The 20,136-nt window shown below is 34.1% G+C and overlaps 1 protein-coding gene across 6 annotated transcripts in view; it reads right to left on the reverse strand.

Moving 5' to 3' along the window:
- The window catches only part of LOC128881613 (heparan sulfate glucosamine 3-O-sulfotransferase 1), a 210,376-nt gene that overhangs the window by 77,217 nt on the left and 113,023 nt on the right, over window positions 1–20,136 (reverse strand). The gene's annotated exons all lie outside the window — the stretch shown is intronic.

The following is a 20,136-nucleotide window of genomic DNA, read 5'->3' on the forward strand; positions in this document are numbered from 1 at the left end:
CTTTCGAGACAAAAGAAATGTCAAGAAAAAACGAAGAGGAATCGCGAAGGGTTTTCGTCGAACGTATCCTAAAGGCATAGTATTCCTTAATTAGACTGTCAAGTGCATTCCATCAACTTGGCTGGCCTTTGCTCCACTTGTCTGATACAAGTCGACCTATTTTCCGGTAAGTTGACAATTACAATCCCTTCGACTAACGATGGCCCTCTGACGCAACCTTAGATTCTGTCGTCTTTCACACTTGACACTGACATTTTCAATCAACATCGAAGATTAAGTAATGCTACGAAAACATTTAGTCTGTCCTCGTTCGGGCTGATCAACCTTGAGATAGATATTTCAAGCAACCCCTCTTCTTTGTGCAACTTTATTTTTAGTGGCATACTTCATTATGACGATTTATCGATCGATATCGGAAATTCTAATCTAAACAGTTACCGTAAAGATAAATAATGAAATCGCAGCTAATAATTGGCAGTCGACAATTGACTGAGGATTGAGGATTGGAAATTGAAAATTAGTAATGGAAGCTTGCGAGCTAAAAATCTAGTGAACGTTCAGAACTGAAGATTAAGGCTAGAAAATTAAGAATTATAAATTAAAAATTAAAATTGGGACTTGAAGATTTAGAATAGAATTTGTGAATAGATAATTAAGTATTGAAAATTGAACAATGAAAATTGAAAACTGGACGTTGATAAGTAATAATTGACTAAATGGAAAAAATTCATTATTTCTTTGGTTATCGCTAATTATCTGCCATTAGATTGAAGTATTTGTTAAACCGTGCAAATCAGTTTACTTTGAAATTCAGCATTTTTAATTGTTCACTTACATTTTAATTTGAATAAAACAAATACAAGAAAGAATGACTACTAGTGAAATTGCTCCTCTTTTGGATTTCTACTATTTATTTACTCTTATACAATGTCTTTATTACGCAAAGTTTGTAGTACTGAGGAAGTATACGAAAGAAGCAAGATGCAGGCAAAATGCTGCTCGCAAACCCAACTTTAAATTGAAAATTGCTACCACGTCTTTGGACATTTACATTAAGTTATACAAGCAGTGTAAAGCACGAATGAGAGCGATTAATAAATCACATCGATAGAATTTTAAAACTGCAGGTATGTTAGATACACAAGAGTGAAAATACGTCTCTGTAACTGCTTTACTGTCTGACTATGACTTGACTTTTCTCCTTATTTCAAGTGTTTTCAATAAAAAAAAAAGCATCATGCGTGTGATCATCATCATTGTGACTAACTGGAATTCAATGAAATCAAATTATTTAATTGAAAATCGACATATGGACATCTTCTTGTTTATTTAAATCAGAATTGCTGCAATAAAATTTTAATTAAACGAATTGGCATGAAAGTGAGCAACGCTTTCACATTGTACGATCTGCAAAATATAAAGCTTGGTACGGTACAATTATTTCATTAAAATAGTAGACATTATTTACAAAGAAATCTGAAATTTTACAAATGGGAATTTCAAGTGGAATTACATTACGATATCAGAGAGAGAGATGATTATGTCTTAAAAATGAACCAATCTAATTACATGTAATTTTTAAAAATGTTCTGAATGCCTGGGTTCTCTTTTTTTCCTTTTGTATTAAATTATAAGAGTTCTTAATGAATAAAATTGTATTAACCTAAAATCACAATGGAATAGAATTGTATTTTAATAACTTAGAATTTTAATTAATTTAATTTAATTTAATTTAAAATACAATTATAATAACCTAATATTGTATTTAAATAAAATTTGAATAACTTTAATTCCTGTTTGATTGTAATTATAATAATGTGAAATTGTAATTGATTAAAATTTTGATAACGTGAAATTATATATTTGAACAGAATTACAATTATTTGACATTGTAACTGTTTAAAATGACATACTTGTAATTATAATTCAATAAATATATAATACATAGTTCTAATTATTATTATTTACTTTCAGAAGTTGCTCTCCTTGCATTTGAAAGATTAATCACAATCAACCATAAGCGATTTATAACATCCGAGAAAGTTGCAAATTCTATTTGACATTTAGACTGATCGTCGAGTGTCGCGATCGAATGTAACATAACCGATAGAAATCGATACGACGGACGGATATCCTGCTAAGTTTAAAGACATCCCTTAGCACGATTCGATACAAGGACATAAACACTCGAGACTGCATCGAGAGTATCGAACGGTAAGTCCCCGTACCGAACCTATCCGCCAATCAAAACATCCTCACAATACGTTCACGGTTCGGCGAATTGCTTCTACCCTTCTTTAAACGCCGCGGACGTTTCCACGTTTTCCTTTCGTTTCCTCCCGTTTAAAAGTTTATTCAGGAATTCAATTATAACAATTGAATCGCGCATTACTAGGATCCAAATTCAATTTACGCGAAGGGTTGAAGCTGAACAGCCACCCGGCATCGGACAATTAAATGGATTGCGGGGCTCGGACAGCGTCGGTGTATAAAACCGATGGTTTCTGTAACTCTTTTTACAGAAGAAACGGGAAACGACGGTGGGTAGAAAGGGAAACTCTGAGAATAGTTACAGAAATTGCGACGAAGAAGCGAGCCAGCAGTTGCATTAAAAATTTCAATAATACGTTTTCCTCGACGCCACCGAGAACTTCATAGACGTACGATACTCCAGCTTCTACTCCAGAAACTCCAACTTCTGTAAAACATCCACGAAGAATTGTCGGCACTTAGTAACCTTTTTAGAAAGACGGAATTTATAAGACTGTGTAAGGAGTATTATCATCTTCTCAATTGTAGTCGTTATAAAGTTTAAAGGAGTGTATTACTGTTTATATGAAGTATACGTAAATTAAGGAAAACTGAAAACAACTAGAGAAGAGTCCAATCGTATTAACGTCGGTTGGCGATTGTACCCGACACTCAATCGTGCGCGATCACCGGATGCAAATTAAATTCCGCGGCTGTGGTCGTAAGGCCCAGCTTACTAGCAAATTGGTGAAGTTCAGCGACCCAAACGCACGTAATTTTTGATGACCGTCTGTTCGCGCAACGTGTATCCCGTTAAAACTGTACACTTTCATCAAAAATTTCATCCCATCTCTCGTCTGGTTTTTTTTTTTTGTTATCAAAGGTACCGAGGGCGTTGTGAATTTTGAAGTCGGATCCAGCGGCTGAATGGACGACGGATTCACCGGGAACGCCAGACGTAACTTAAAACGAGGGAAAAAAAAGCACACAGACGGTTCCACGCGAGATTTCAAATGTCTTTCTCCATTCTCAGTGGGGAACAAATTACCGTGGCGCTGAACAATGGCCATTGTTACGAATATTATTGCAACAAGCACCCACTCGTCGCGGCTTCATGTCCCGGGCATTCATCAAACCCGGACGCGAGAGCAAATCGTGAATTGATCTATTTTCTTTGTTACGTTTCTTTCACTTTCCCCTCGAGGATCGTTCGCTTTTCGCCGCGGGTTGCAGCAGATGGTTAAACGAAGACGAGATCGCCTCATGCACGTGGCGCAACATTTGAATCGAATGTATTTGCGATTTTGGACAAACTTATTGCGTTGTTGAACACTATTAAAAAATTGACAAATTTCAAGGTTTATTATGGTATAGGAATTCATAAAAAAAAAAATGGTTGCGACAGTGTGTACATCGAAGCTTCAACTTCTATAGGGATTATCTTTGTTGATCTTTTCGGTGTGAAACGAGTGAAATCCCCTTTAAAGAGGGAGTTGCGAGAGTGTAAAAATAATATGTAGTTCCATAAATGCCGCAATAGCATCGCTTGAATACTATCAGAAAATTAACGAATTTCAAAATGATAATGTTGGATTACCGGGATTATCTTTGTTGGTCTTCTCGGTGTAAAAACGATGGAATCCTTCTTGAAAGAGAACGTTGTGACATATCGAAAACTTCACAGTGTTTGACGAACGCTGTAAAATGTATAGCATCGTTTGAATACTATCAGAAAATTAACGAATTTCAAAATGATAATGTTGGATTAGAATTGATCAAAAATGATTGCAACAACGTATACATTGAAGCTTCAACATCCTCGGGGATTATCTTTGTTGAGCCTTTTGATGTTAGAGGGGTCAAACCCCATTTCAAGAGGAAGTTGTGAGATCGTAAAAGGTGGACAATCTTTTACAAGTGTAGAAGTGTTGACAAATTTATTGCATCGTTTGAATACTCTCCAAAGTTTTGCGAACTTCGAAGTTTTAAAATTGTACGAGAATTTATGAAAAATGGTTGTATCTACATAGATCGAAGCTCGAATTTCCTCAAGGGATAACTTTTGTTGGTCCTTTTGATACCAAAAGGATGGAATTCCAAAATAAATGAAGAAATTTCTGTCATTTTTTGTTAGTTTTGTTTAAATGGCTTCACTTCCCAATACAAATACTAAAAAATTGTTCCTAAGCCTCCATGGTATTGATTTCGTTTACTTCAGTAACAAACGAAAAGTTTTAACGTACAGAAACAATTTTTCCATCGAATTTAAAGATTCAACATGCTCTAGAGAGTTGTTTGAAACAGAGGTGTATGTTAAAAATTCTAGGTTACTGTGGGTAACACGAATATCAATTACTCCTAATACAGTCATAGAAGTGTAGTTACAATTACGCCAGTTACACGTTATAGTAGCCAAAGTGGCATTGTAAGTTGGCGATCGTAAAGGAACTTTCAATCTATGCAGAGTGGCCTTGGTTTGATGTATAGCCACAGTTTTACATTACAATAATGACTTTATTTGGTGACACAAAGATACGTGTGCTTGTGTGGATTAATGAAGGCTGTGCGTTGAAAGAAATAAAGTGAGCTGTAAGAAAGAAAACATGAATATTTATGTATATGATAATATGTATAATTATATATATGAGAAGGTTGTGAAATGCAAGAGATTAAGGGAAAGCTTAGCGTGATGTATACGTAATTGTGCTTAATACTAATTCTCCATTACAACCCTTTCTAATTTTTATTTAAGCATACCTAGAAAGAGTGGTTACTGGTGATAAATATTTTAATAAATTCAAAAATAAGTCAGTAAAAATAAGTTAAAAATACAAAATAACAGAATTGTGTTTGAGTTATTTGCTGAGTAAATTGTTGCTTGAGTAATTGCTAAGAATTCGAAGAAACTAACATGTTAATTAATTAAGTCTTTATTAGAGAACATGAAGATAAATTTTGCTTAATTTTTTTATGTAATCTTTAATTCTCTTTAAGATTTGCTTAAAATAATGTTTACAATTCTTACAAATTACTCGTATGTTTTACAAAAATCAAAAAATTGCAACAGATATTCTTTAAAACCAAATTTAAATTTAGAGATGAGAATATTAAACTTAATTATGTTACTATATGCATTGCAAATATTCAATTTAAAGTTTCAGATTATTATACCAATGGTTTTAACCGGCTTCGAAAAGGAGGAGGTTACTCAATTCGACATGTATATATATATATATATATATATTTTTTTTTTTAATGTATGTTTCGAGAAATGTTTCGAGAGAACAATACTTTGTCACGAATAATAGCGAGCTAATGGCTGCGAACGTGAAATAAGATCTTTAGATATAAAAGGTGTAAAGTGTAGAGTGTAAAGTGTCAAGTGTAAAGTATAAATTGCAAAAGTGGAAAAGTGTAAAGCGGAAAAGTGTTCTTTAACCTTTTCATGCTCACATTGTATTATAATATTCGATGCGCATCAGTATTAAGAAACTTATTATTACAATGAATAACTGTACGTTTTCCTTTTGAAGACTTTAGTTCTAGACTTTAGTAGAAGACTGAAGTTCTTTTAAATATAGGATAATAATGTCAAATCAGGAGATTCGATATTTTATATTGTGAAGAAGATAATACCTTTGAAACTCTCATACAAGAATCTTAGAACAACCATACCTCCAATAAATTATTCTAGTTTGTCACTTTGTTAATTCATTATTCCCTTGAATAGCGAAAGCTTGAGCATTTAAGATATATCAATAACACGAATTACTCTTCTCCTATAAATTAAATATAGCTATCCATTATTCCCCACGTGTCCAAACGTTAGGAACCCACTGCATATATTCTTCTATCATTTGCTAAACTTAATAAACCGTTTTAAAACAATATCCAATGAAGCCTTTCAACATAATAATAAAAGAAGCTCCAACTATAAAGAATACTGACTATGGTAAGTGTGCTCGTGTAAATTTCCTGAAAACACCAACTAAACAATTTAAATTACATTTAAGAACAAATTCTCTCCTCCAATTTCACCATCTTTACAACAAAACAGATCAATATGCATTAAAAAAAAAATAATATCCACCGCCTCCAAGCGTTCCCACGAAGACACTTGCATAATTACCTTCCCTAGGTACAGCGTGGAACAGAATAAATTGTCGAATGGAGTTGAATTCATCCCCTTCCCCCCTGTCGGATGTCCTCCCGCGTTTCGTGCAAACGAGCCCACAGAATAACGACTCGTACGATCGGTAACAAAGGCAGACGTACAAAAGAAATTCTGAGAACAGAAACAAGAAGAAGAACGCGGTAGGAAAACGGGTACCCCAAGGTCCTCATCCTCGTTCGTCCCGGCCACGTTCCAGTTCCGTAGACATTCATCCGTAAAACCAAAGTTTCGTGACTTTATGCAAATTCGCGGGACAACTTTTAATATCTACACTGGCTGCCCTTTACATTGGACGTTGGCGTGTCCCAGAAAATATTCGCGTTTCAGGTGTTCTGCTTCCCGTCCTTTATAAACAGGAGCTTAGAGGACATTGGAGATTGTGAGAGTTGATTGAAAATATTTTTAAAGGGATAAGGTTCGTTTTAGATAAGTGACAAGAGTGCGATACGAGTAGAATCGTACTAAAGGCTTTAACTTCAGATATCACGTACACACATGTTGCCGTAAGGTTTGGAAGGGTTACTAAGGAAGGGAAAACTATGTTCTTTCGTGGAATTTAGAGAACAATACAAAATATATAAAAGAATGCGGAAAAACGAAGTTACTAGATTCAGTTTTAAAATACCCTAGTAGTATCGAATTTTAAAATTGTATCCGATTGTCTAATGGTGCAAAAAGCTTAGTATTTCTGTATCAGGCACCTCAGCCTCAACCAAAATACAAATATAACAGTTTTAAACTAAAAAGACATGAAAGCATAGTGCACTTTTTTGCAATTAGTAGGTAGTATTTTCTTGCAGTGACTTGTTTCTAACTATTTTTATATGTAATATTGATTTATATTTAAGTAAGTGCACCTTGATCGTTTTTGTAAAAATAACTCGTGTAGTTTTATAATCAATTCGTGACGTAACACGCAGCCTATCAATTTCAGAATGCTTCGGTGTCCTAATATTGTCCGTCAAGCGTAACCTGCGACCTTACTCCGTTCACTTGGTATCCTCCTTTCTCACAATCAGCCTTGAACGTTCATTTTTGGAACTGAATTCGACAAACGTGACGACCCGAACCGATCCAAGTTCTATTTACAACCAGAATACCTGCGCCGGGGTTTACGGGAATACGCGGAATAATAATATCTCCGTGAAATCGATAAATGTCATCCCGTGGGATAATTTCCCGTTCGAGATGAGAATTGGAGACGTCGGAACTCGGTCGCAACAGTTGTCGAGGAAATTTAGAATTCGGAATCTATTTGCATCGATTTTCACACGTTTAAGTGCGCTTTACAATTCGGCGACTTCGAAATAGCAATGAATAGCCAAAAGGAACTTTCATTTCTAGAAAAGAAGGTGGAACTTTATCTGTTTAATCTAAAAAATATTCCTCCCCTGTAATGACTTGAAAGAGCAAATTCAAAAAAAGAAATAAAGAATATAGAAAACACAGAACGAATTTGGAAACTTCGTTTCTTCTTCCAGAAATCAAAATTTCTATAAATTATTATTTTTATACTAATTGGTTTTAACCGTCATGCGGGTAATTAATTATTGCTTAATTCGAAAATGTTTTGCTGTGATATTAAACTACCGTAGAATTTAATTCCTTCTTCATATGTTTAGGTGTATATTTAAATTTACCAATTCTAAAATAACCATCAATTACCACAAGGAACTTTCGTTATATTTTTATAAAAGAAAGTGGAATTTTACCTGTTTAATCTCCCAAAAAACATTATCTCCCTGTGATGTTTTCTGTAATATCAAAATTAAAAAGAATGCAGGATTTGGATACGTTGTGTCTCTTTTCCAGAAATCAATATTTCCATAAATTGTTCCTTTCATATAAGCTCGAGTCGAATCACGTTGCTGGACGAATATTGTTCAATTCGAAGGTTCTCAACCGTGACATTAAACTGTCACAGAATTTAATTTCACCTTCTTGCAATTGCTAGGGGAACGAAACCTAAAGCGGCTTAAAAAGTAAATTAATACCTTAATAATTGCAGAAAGTTTCATCGCGAAAGGATTTCGAACTGAAATTCTCCTGACCGTTATGACACGGTACTTTAATCCTGTTACCCAGCTCGTGAACTTATTTAACCGTTTTATAACTTTTCTGTCAATATTATTATGGTCATAACAAAAGTAAATTACTCGTTGCATAATGGGGTAGAAGTAGAAGTAAAGAGAAGTATTTTCTCTCCTGAAAGAAAAATTTCGAGATGGAGTTTATAATTGTGGTAATTGAACGCGAAATAAATTAAATAAAAATAAAAACTATATCTTGCATTTAGTATTGAATTTTATTATGTGGTTCTAGATTTTTCTCACCAAATAAAAAAATATACTTCAAGTGACTCGAAATATCTGAGATGTAGTTAATGTAATCGAGTTAAAAGATTAGGATATTTATCTGAATTTTAATAATTATAATAATAATATTTATTCACATTCTATACCAACATCTATTCAATGATTTTTAGAATAAAGATAATTATTTGATAGAAAATATTAAGCATTCGAGGATGAAAATATTATTTTGAAGTTTCTTGTTGCATTAGTTCTAAGTGACATAAATAACAATAGACATTATATTGTCGTGTTAAATTAAGAAAGAGCCAGCAACTTTCTTTAACGTTCTCAAATAATTAACAAGAACAGATCGGACAATAAATTCACTTTTATACGTTTCGGTCCATCTACTGGGATAACGATCCAACTTTATTTTTGATAAATGTGATTTCTTTAAAATAAAAAATATGTTTTCTACAAGAAGAACATTACTTTAAACTTCGAAGCCTTTTAATTTCCAATACTTTTAAATAGGTATCAGTGGGATAACAATCTCAAACATAATCATTTGTGAACGAGGAGTATTTTCTATTTAAAAAAATTAATTATCCCGGAGTAAACACTAATCTTAAAGTTTACATATATCGTAACGTGCAGTGAGTCTCGAGAGGTTTAGAAAGTGGCGGCAAAGCGCGGTGGAAAGGGATCCAGCAACCAAAAATAAAACTGAAGAGTTCAGTGAAAATTCAGGCTTGATCCCGCTGGGTACAACCTGCGCCGCAGGAGTTAGAAACGAGTATTAATTAGGCGCGAACGAGGGATGCCTGATTACACGTTCCGCGATGCTTTAAACGAACCGTGATTTCGTGCATCAGGGAAAAATTGCTTCTGAAACATTTCGCTCGAATCGAAGGAACCCTGAATGGCGGAGAAAAGAACTGGGACGCGTATGCGGCGGCCTGTGATTGGAATAAAGGATGAACCGATAAAAAGGGAAAGACAAAAAAAGAAGGCCAACATTCCCCGAATGATAAAATGCAACGGCAGCTTTGTTCTACCTTTTCGTTCGAAAAACGAATCCGATGCATGGTTAAAATATCGTTACGTTACACTATTTGATGTTCCTTCTTCCCTTAAACAGGACAAATTTGAAAATAAGGTTGCTAATTGTGACAGTTAAACACGAAAGGAATCGGATGAAAATAAAAATCATGTTCTGGAGTTGATATTAGATTTTATTATTTTACTATGAATTTTTCCTCACCGAATGGAAAAATATTCTTTAAGTAGCTCAAGTTATTTGCGTATCATATTACGGGCACGTGAACTTTAATATTATAAATTCAACTGGAAAATAATTCATTTCTTAAAAGAATAAATGTCATATACGATCTATTCTTTTTTTAAACGATATTTCTGTGGTAACTGGTGATGTCTGATAAAACATAATATATTACAGAAAAGAGCCGTTTAAAATAATATTTCTTACGTTAAATATATCACATTTTCTGATTGAAGGATTAAATTTATTCTTCAATAATCACAAATAAATTTTGATACAAATAAGATTCAAGTATTTTCAATTAATTATTAATTACTTAAAGAATATTTCGTGTTGTTCTATGTATGTAGCCAACAATTGTATACATTTAACACGTGTCAGAAAATATATTTGGTAACGTTCACTGTCATTCATTTTCTCACAATTCCTGTTTAAAGAGCCACAGAAGTATGTAGATTTATAATCCTATGTTCCCTAGAATACCCTATAATTATTTCCGCAAGAACAACCTAATATTTTCTGTTCAAAAATTCATATCGTTCTTGAACTTCCTTGGTACTTTTGTCCGTATAATAATTGACGTTTCCCTACCAAGTTACCGAAAAAAAGCATCTTGACAAACGGAAGCCCAGCATAATCCGTGAAGAAATGTTCTCAGCGGTGTTATTTCCCACGAATAGTAAAGTCCTCTTATGGTTCATCCTCTTCGTGCCCTGCGCCGCGGAAAAAGAGTTTTTCCTCGGCTGTACCGGGCGTGTCTCTCGAAACTTTATCTCTAGGTTCGGATTTTTATGCTTACGTCGCGAATAGTTCCCACAGGGTGGGGACGAAAATACGATTCCAAGTTCATCCGGAATTTCGTTCTTGCAACCGCGTGGAAACGTTTTGTCCCTCCCAGCGACGAGTAAGAAGTCGGTAGTTTCTCCCCATCGTTATTTCGAGGAACATCGCTCTTCCGTTTCAAAATTTTCCGCGACTTCTTACGCCGGTACACGCTGACCGAATTATTTGCCGCCCCGCGAATCTATAAAAATAGGACGCGAGCCATGTTCGCGACGCGACGGAAATTCATCTTTTTGTCCATAAAATGCGTTTTCTTGATAGAATTCTGTCACGCGAAACCTTGATCAATGGTATCACACACACACACCCCTCCCCCCTCCCCCCCCTCCCCCGAAAATTCTGAATACGAATTCTGTCCAGAGCCGATCTCCGCAACTCCAATAACTGTACAATACTGTACATAACTGTACCGCGCCGGTTCTTCGATAGGTTAACAACGAATATTTTGAATAAAAGTTCGATGGTGTCGAGCGAAGAATTTATTGGTTTCTATAAAAGTTTCGAAAGTGTCCTTCTTCCGTAAAAAACAAGAACTGAAGTTATTTTGCGAGTTTTTTGCAGCAAAATATATTTTTCCTTTCATATTTTTATGGTACATCTGAGACATTCAGTTGTAAAAATATAAAACGAGTTTTTATATGAAAAAGAAATATATCTCGTGTAAATGAGTTTAACAGTAATATTAAGAACTGTTAAGGAAACGTGCGTATCTGTTTATATTTGATTGTCAACTATCGTTTTGAATTAGTATATTAGCGCGAGGTGACGAAGAATTACGTTGTTGTAGAAGGCAGATAAGTGTACAGAAATAGACATTGAATCATTTGCTATTACTTCTGTACGTGTCTCAAACACCCTCGTATGAATAGTAATAATAATAATAATTCACGTAAATGATGGAATTCATAATCATGTAAACTTTCGTCATATTTTGATAGCTACAGAATGTTGGCGAATGACGTTTATTGTACAGAATTTATTGTACAGTTATTGAAGTATTATTATTGTTGTTGCTATTATTTAGCAATTCAAATCCTAAAGTAAGCAGAAAATAATAGAACAAGCGTTTCGTCAATGTTTTTATTTGTAAAATGGCAAATTGAAAAACACAGCGAACAATGGATCAAAGTCAAAGCGCAGCGTGTACATTTCCCATGCGAATTTAAACTGCGATCCAACGAAGTGACGTTTGTTCGTAATACCAAAACAGCTTTTCGAAAAAGAAGGTAGTTTTTCGTTGAATGGTTTGAAAAATTTCGTGTGAAAGGTTCGAACCGCTAAAATGTATAACATATTCGATTTCTTAACTAAAGAATGCATTCTTAACGAAATCAATGGGCTTCTTCTAAAGAATATCAATCCTCATTTCATTTTTATTTATTTATTTTCATTTAATTTTTAACCGACTTCGAAAAGGAGGAGATTACTCGATTCGACATGTATATTTTTTGTTTCGTTATATCTTCTTGAAAATGTAGTCAACGAATGGTTGAAGTTTTCACAATAAAAATTAGTCCAAACACGACCTCATACGGTCCAACTAAATTATTTTGAGTAACAATAAAACGAGAATCGTACAGCAAACACGTATAAATGAAAGTATTCCGAATACGGTCATGTTTATTCATTTTTATCGACATCACAGCGCCACTTCGTTGTTAATACTGTCACAAATGTTTAACGAACTTTATACAAATTTCTACGACTAGTTTAAATAATAGAAATAAACATTTAGAAGGATAGAACATTGGAATTTCTATTCAGAGTAATAAAAAGCTTATAAGGTAGAAGACTGTAAGAGGATTCAAAATCAGCGCGATGAGTGGTTGTGTGCGAAACGATGGAAAAACAAGCGTAAGCCGAGCTCCGAAGCGTACCGAATAGAAAGACGCGACAGGGGAAAAGCGAGGATGCACGAACGGTACACAAACCAGAGTCGCATCGATAGGTCAGCGCACCTGTGCCAAATGTCCTGCGAAATAATGTTGCTAGAGCCACCCACTTTATTCCCTATACACGCGTGCGCATAACGCGCTCCACTGGACGAGAAAAGGGTTTAGAATTCAAACAGCACAGCGGAATGCAAATGGTGGCCGCACTGAAATAGAGAAGTGCATGTTTCGATTCGGGGCTGTAATTAAAATTCCTTTGCTTTTCAACAAAACCCACCGTTTTCTCCCTTTCAGAGACATTAGCGCACGGTACCGTACGACTTCTTGCATTATTCGTGAAAAGGAGAATTAAGTAGGAAATGTTTCAATTGTACGCGTAATGTGATAAAACGGTAATGAAAATGTTCGTTTGATTGCACTATTAATCTTGTAGAGTAGATCTGCTCTCGGCGCCAACGGAATTCCTTCACGTATAGTAATCGCTGAAGTTAAGAAGAGCGAAGATGCTTCAGACTTTCATGGAGTTATATTGAAATTTAAACGTGAGGCTTGCCATGTTTAGAAAATAAAAATGTAGAGCTTATGAGCATAGTTCGTAATAAATCCTACTTTCGACTGCGAACCTTTCACAACCTTAGACAGTAAAATTACTTTCTAACACCAAAATGCAAATGATCCTAGATTCGAGACGAAGCAGAATATTGTGACGAATTCAAAACTGGGAAGTTCGTGCAATCTAACAACTGTTTCCGTTCTTTTATTGCGCGAGCGGAGCGCAGAATACGACACTATGAATATTTTCGGAGAAAACAGGGGATCTGAATTACACGAGGCAAACTTTTCATTCTCTGACGCTCGAAACTTCCCATCCTGCATTTTATGCTGCTTTCGAAGTATCTTTTCCTTGAGAGAATGTTCACACTAACCGTCTCTGTGTAATGGATCCTAAAATTATGTCCCGGCGTCTCATCCACCGGATCTATAAATTTTAGTAATTGAAGTCTTCGTGTACTTCGTTTCGTTTGAAGAAATAATTTTATCAAAAAGTGAAAGAGAAATGATGAGAAATTGAAGGTAAACGAGTCTCGAGTTTTTTCACGAGTAGTTTCATAGTTTAAATTTATTATTAGTAAGATTGTTATTAGTAAGATACAAATGAGTCTAGAAATATATTTCAGTGTCTCATTTCGTTCCATTGTAAAAAAGAAAGTGTATTGTTTTATTTGATTTATTACTTTTTCTTCACTGAAAAATCGACGATTATTTTAACATATGTGACCCTTAATACTTTAATAATTAATAGTTAATACTTTAATGTAACAAAATAGTGGGTAAATATTTCTATTTAAACTGAAGTTATAAATATTTAAATGTGAAGGCAGAGAAATAATTTCTACACCTAATGATTTTATTAAATGATTTTATGTGACCCTTGAAGGGGATCCGAATACATAACTTCGAATCTGTGCCTATCATTAAATTTCGCACGATTTAAAATAACAATCAGATTTTCTCGATCAAATAAATGTAAGAAAATAATTAATATTATATTTTCTCACGGGAAAGGTAGTCAAGGGTTGAAAATATTTGTTTCTCGTTCCTTAAAACTGGAAAACGTATTATTATTTTGCATAAATGGATTCGATGTCGCGTCTCAAATAAACGTAACATGGTCGTTACTTTTTTCACTCTAATTTTTGTTTTTCAAGTAGCGTGAATAGAAGACACAATTTCCAAAGTATTCAGGGAAGGGAGCAAATGTTACAGTTGCAAATATTCTTTGACAGGTACACCGAGTCTAACTCAAGGCGAGGCGAGGCACGGCTACTTACACTTCAACGGATTAAAAAGCTACAAAAAGGCTTTTGGTCTCGCGCTGGTGGTGACGGAATATAGCTGAAAGCCTCGTAGGCGTTATAAATTGAACGTGGGCGTGAAATTACGAGTCCCCGTGAATGAAAAAGAGTTCCCGTGATCAAGTTCTCGCTAAAAGGTCAGACGGAATATCCGTTGAATTTTAATTAAACATTATCGTCGTCAGTCTTAACTCGAAGCCCGTGAATTAAAGTTTTTACAAGCAATTGCGTTGTCTTTCATTCGAAGTCCACTCAAACGAACAAACGCGAGAAAATTAATACGAGAAACGGATAAAATAAGTATCTTGCACCTTTGATAAACAGTTTGTCTTTTTTAAAGGGATGGATAATACTTGAACTTTAACGAGGAATTAATTAATTACGTAATACATAGCAGATCTATAGAAAATATTGTTATATTTTATTATATGTATTAGGAATAAAAAGAGGAAATGATTACCTAATACCTTTGTGTTTTTTAAGAGCATGGATAAATATTCGTACTTTAATGATGAATAAATTAAATGCATGATTCAGAACTGATGTGTGGCATCACAGAACAAAATAAAACCTAAAATTATGCGATGATGAGTAAAATAAAGATTAAGAGTGTCTCTGATGAACTTTCTGTAAATTTGTAAATAGTTCGTTTCATGTGTTTATGCTTTTCACTGTTATAAATTGAATATGAATTATGAAAGAGAAAGATTCGGGACAATGTAGATGCGAACGCGCCACCGATCGTCATTTATCGGTGCCGATGTTTTATGAAGCAGTTGCCGGTTAATGGGCGCCCAGTCGAGATGTATGAAACCTTGTGTTGTGAATAAAGTATATAGTTATAGTTAAAATAGTAGTAATCAGTTCATTTTGTACCCACTAAAATCTATCAAATTATGTTTGTAATATGTTTCTGCAGAGGCCTTGAAATGAGGTTAATATAGAATGAATAATAAATATTGCATTCAAGAAAAGTATTTTTATATAAAATTCAGATGGAATAAAAACTTATTTGTTAGAGGACCAAGACAGGAAATTTAACTTATTAATTTTCATATTCAATGTTTATTTTTATTCATTACTAAATTAATTAAATTCTTTGCATGCTTTACCTTCCTCATCATCACGATTCATAAACAATTGATGTGCCTAGAGCTGTAGAGTTTGCGTCAGAACTAGAACAATGCGCGATCAGCACACGTACATTTATTTTTATTGTTATTTTTCTAACTACATAGGTGGTACGTCTCGGCAGGAAAACTATCAACGGTGATATATTCCTTTGTAAAAACGAACCGTTCATCCAAACAGCTCGTTTGTTGTTGGTTTTGTAATGAATGGATCGTAGCCAGTTTATCTTCATTTCCATATATTTCAATTCACGACGCACTTCCCGCGTATTCCGCTGTCTAATTTTATAAATTCATTACGCAACGTTGGCTTTGCAATATGCTCAACGATCTTCACATGCGAAAATTACGACTGACGTAACGGCTCCTATACGTGGTTTGTCTAAAATCCGTAGAAATCGTCGTCTTTATTTCGTAATTTATTTACGATTGAATACAAACGTTTAAAAACTCGTATTTATTAAGAATTCGTATTTATTATGCAGAAATGGTCAAAACTTTAGGCTTCGAATAAATCTGAAGTTTGTCGATATGTTTGTCTCGTTTTTTCTTTTGAAGATTTTCCAAAGAAGGAAACGAGACAAACAAATCGACGAACTTCAGATTTATTCGAAGCCTAGAGTTTTGCTCATCATTGTTATTATGTTGTATATTGTACGTTATGCATTACAACAAAAATGTGATTACAGTACATTATTGTTGGAATGTATATATGTGTATATAAAATGTATAAAACATCGCTTACACCCGATTAAGTAATAGGCAATAGATTCTCGTTTTGAGGATAGTTATTAGTATATTATTTTCAACTCGTAGCGTTAAGAGCTTCCCCGTCGCGATAGACTTAGCTCAAGCGCGCGTTCAATATTGAGAAACAGAGTATCTCAACGGGTGGGGAGCATGATCCGTCCGACGCGAAGGAACAATTATAAGAAGGTCGACGAAAGTATTGCGCTGTGAATACTTTTAAGAAATGTCCTAATAAACGAACCCTTTTGTATTTAATGACTTTTATAAACGAATTCTACTAATATCTTGAATAGTCTATGCTTTAAGAAATCGTTCAATTTAGCATCAGGCTAGCTATTGTACCTAATTACAATCAGCACATTCTGCATAGACTGTCTTCGATATTAAAAATGAATCGCACGAATACAAATTTCTTGAACGATCCCTACGCTACATCCATTAATTTTAATAATATAAATTTCTACGACTTCAGCGATACGAATTTCTTTTATAACTTCCACGATAAGAATTCGTTTAACAGCATGCAAATATATATCATAGCCTGTAGTGTGTATATTTTCATCTCAGACTGTAGGACCAAGGGGGAAAGAAACGAAAGCAAGACGAGTTGCAGGAGTCATTATCACCAGTCGACTCGTCTCGATTCGACAGAGCTCGTTGCCAACGTGTATTTCGTGGAAAAACCTGCTCGTTTCGGCAGCCTGTCGGGAATTCATCTTGGATCGCAAAAAACAGGAAACGAAAGAAAAAAATGGACGAACCGGGTAGGGATAGCGGACGAAGAGGGGGGGGGGGGGAGTTTCGTGTGGTTGTTCTTGAAACTAGCTAATTCTTCTGCAAGGCGTGATTGGCCTGGATGCGAGCCACGATCTGAATGTCACGTTTACCATCGACGAAAATTCGACTGGCATTGCCAAACACCACTGGCCATCGTCGGAAACGATGACCTAATTTTCATCGGTCATTTTTCGAATTCGATCGTTTATAAAGTAAATAAAACAATCGTCTTCGCCGTAGCAAATGTGTAATTTGAAAAAAATTATTATACAGAGTGAGGCATTTGAAACATGCCACCTGAATAATTCGCATACTTTTAGCGATAGAAATAAACAAGTGTCGGACAAGACTTGCTTCATTTCGAAGGGCATGTACCGTTGTCCCAATAACTTTTTTTATCGGTGAAAGTGTGGAGGAGATATGAAGGTCGACTCTGTTTTTTTTCTTTTTTTTTTTTAATTAATTAATTAATTAATTGATGTAGTTTCTTTACACATTCTGATAGAACATTTCAAAACGAATACAATGACCTATACTCGAAAGTCATTCATTCATAGTTATACAGGTCGATTCTAATACAAAATAAATTTTTATATTTACAATTTATTCACCTGACATTTAGTTTCAAAAATCTTTACTGTTATTGAAAATGATTTTAGTATCAAGCAATTTTAAGACGTTTTACTGAAACCTGAATAAAGTATCCTAATAATTCTTTTGTAATATTTTTTTTTAGACATATTGAATAAAAGATAGTATATACAACAGAATTATTATTATTAAGCATCTGCAATATTTAAGTATATACTCAGTGTTTGATGAAGAAACAAATTTTCTTAAAGAAAAATCACACCTAACTTTGAAAATATTTATTTGTTGATCTACGCAGATCGACTATTTTTTTTTAATTACGATTGATTCAATAAATAGTAAAGCTTGAAATCCTTTTTTTAACGCTATCTGTAAGACAACTACGTAATCCAGTCTAGTTAACCTAACTCAAATCCGAGTGCTTTGGATGTTAGCAGACCATAATGATTAATAGAGGTCCGATTGCTTCTGACTTGCTGTTTGCAGTATGAACCCTAGATGCTCCGATTGCTAATCTGACTGATCAATTAACCCTTGGAAGCGTGCGTACTTCCTGATGTTCTGATTGCCTAACGATCGAATGATAAACACACGATTGTTTCAATATTTCCAGTATTCTTCTTTTCAAAATTCCTTGGTAATTCCCACTTTCAAAAGAGAATTTTAAGTAATTTTTACATCAGCAGAGCAAAATTTTATCTATCAATAAACATTGAAATTTTTATATTTTTAATTATATATTTATTTAAGTCTTATCAATGAATTGGTAAGATTTAGCTGATGAAAATGAGCCCAAACACGACCTTATTCGGATTACTTTTAGATATTCAAAATTAAATTTTCTTTTCAAAAACCATTCCAGTAGTCCGAATAAGGTCATATTTGAACTCATTTTTATTAAGCAAACCTCGTTAATGCTCCGACGAGACTCTTATAAAGATCTAATAAAAAATGTAATATAAATTGTAAGTTTTATTTAGAAAGGAATTCATTACTATATGTAGGCGATAATTTTGAAATCATATATTCGAGATTCAAAATTATAACGAAGACCCAAAATACGTTTCACCTTACTAAAAGTTAAAAATCTAACAAATAATTCGAAATCTTTTTTATTATATAGTTTTACTCACAAACAATTGTCAATTAGACCATACATTTAAAATCTTCGCGAAATTTAATACGAAATTTGGCATTACTCATAGATTTTAATTAAAACTAATAAAAACTAAAATAATAAAATGAATGATTGCTGCAAAGCATTCCAAGTGTAGGTATTTCTTATTAATTTCCGTTACACTGCGCCTGATTTAAAAGCATAGTTATCTCTAAGGAGTTAAGAATTACCCGAAGGACCCAAGAATCGTTAAAAAGGATCGAAGGACATTATTGGCTGACATCGTTGGATTCTTCGACTTATAAAACGTTCCTGTAATTTCTGCTGCGATTTCATCCAATTACCGCTTCAAACGAAAGCGTTTGCCCGCGAAAGTGTCAGGAAGAAGATTGCTTCGTCACTAGGAGAATGTGAATCGAACGTCTTTGGTATCTATCTCTACGGAACGGGGTCGCACCGAGACTGAAATTCCTTATTCGCGACTTTCCAAGTGCAAGAAGAACGGACAAAGACGCTTACTTCGAGACTTTAGGCGTTCTCAGCGAAATTTCTCGTGAAACTGCTCTTGATAAGTCCTCAACTCACGCAAGTAATTCTTGAGCTTCCTAAAATTTGTGCAAATGCAATATATTGCGAGGAGAAATAGAAATCAGTCTCGAGTCCAGTGCTCAGAGGAATGGAACATTTTCGTTGCTTTTCAACTCTCACTTTTAAACCAACTTCGAAAAACCTACAAACGTAATTGTTATGAAGTTAGTTTGGTGTTGTACAAGAGATGGCAATGCGGGAGAAAAAATGAGAAACGAAGAAGATCCACGAAAGTTATCTGTGAAATGAAATTGATTACAATTGATTATTACATCAGAACGCCATGAGAGAATTGAGCTTTGTTTGCTTGTATAGTAGCTGTTTCGTACAACTGGGCGAACCTTATTATTGCAGTAGTAATTGAATTTCAAGAATGTAACTGAATAATAGTTTATACGATTCTATTCGTATTCATTTTTGTTTTAAATACACTTCATTCTAATTTACATTTATATGCTATAATATTAATGCTATTCGAGCAAAGAGCTGTCATATAAGTAAGTGAAACTTAATATTTAATTATTTTATGCACGTAATATAAATATCCAGTGTATATTGTACATAAAATGATTTATATATTTATGTATGTATG

Source organism: Hylaeus volcanicus, chromosome 8, assembly GCF_026283585.1.
Source record: "Hylaeus volcanicus isolate JK05 chromosome 8, UHH_iyHylVolc1.0_haploid, whole genome shotgun sequence".
In the NCBI taxonomy this organism is placed as follows: domain Eukaryota; kingdom Metazoa; phylum Arthropoda; class Insecta; order Hymenoptera; family Colletidae; genus Hylaeus; species Hylaeus volcanicus.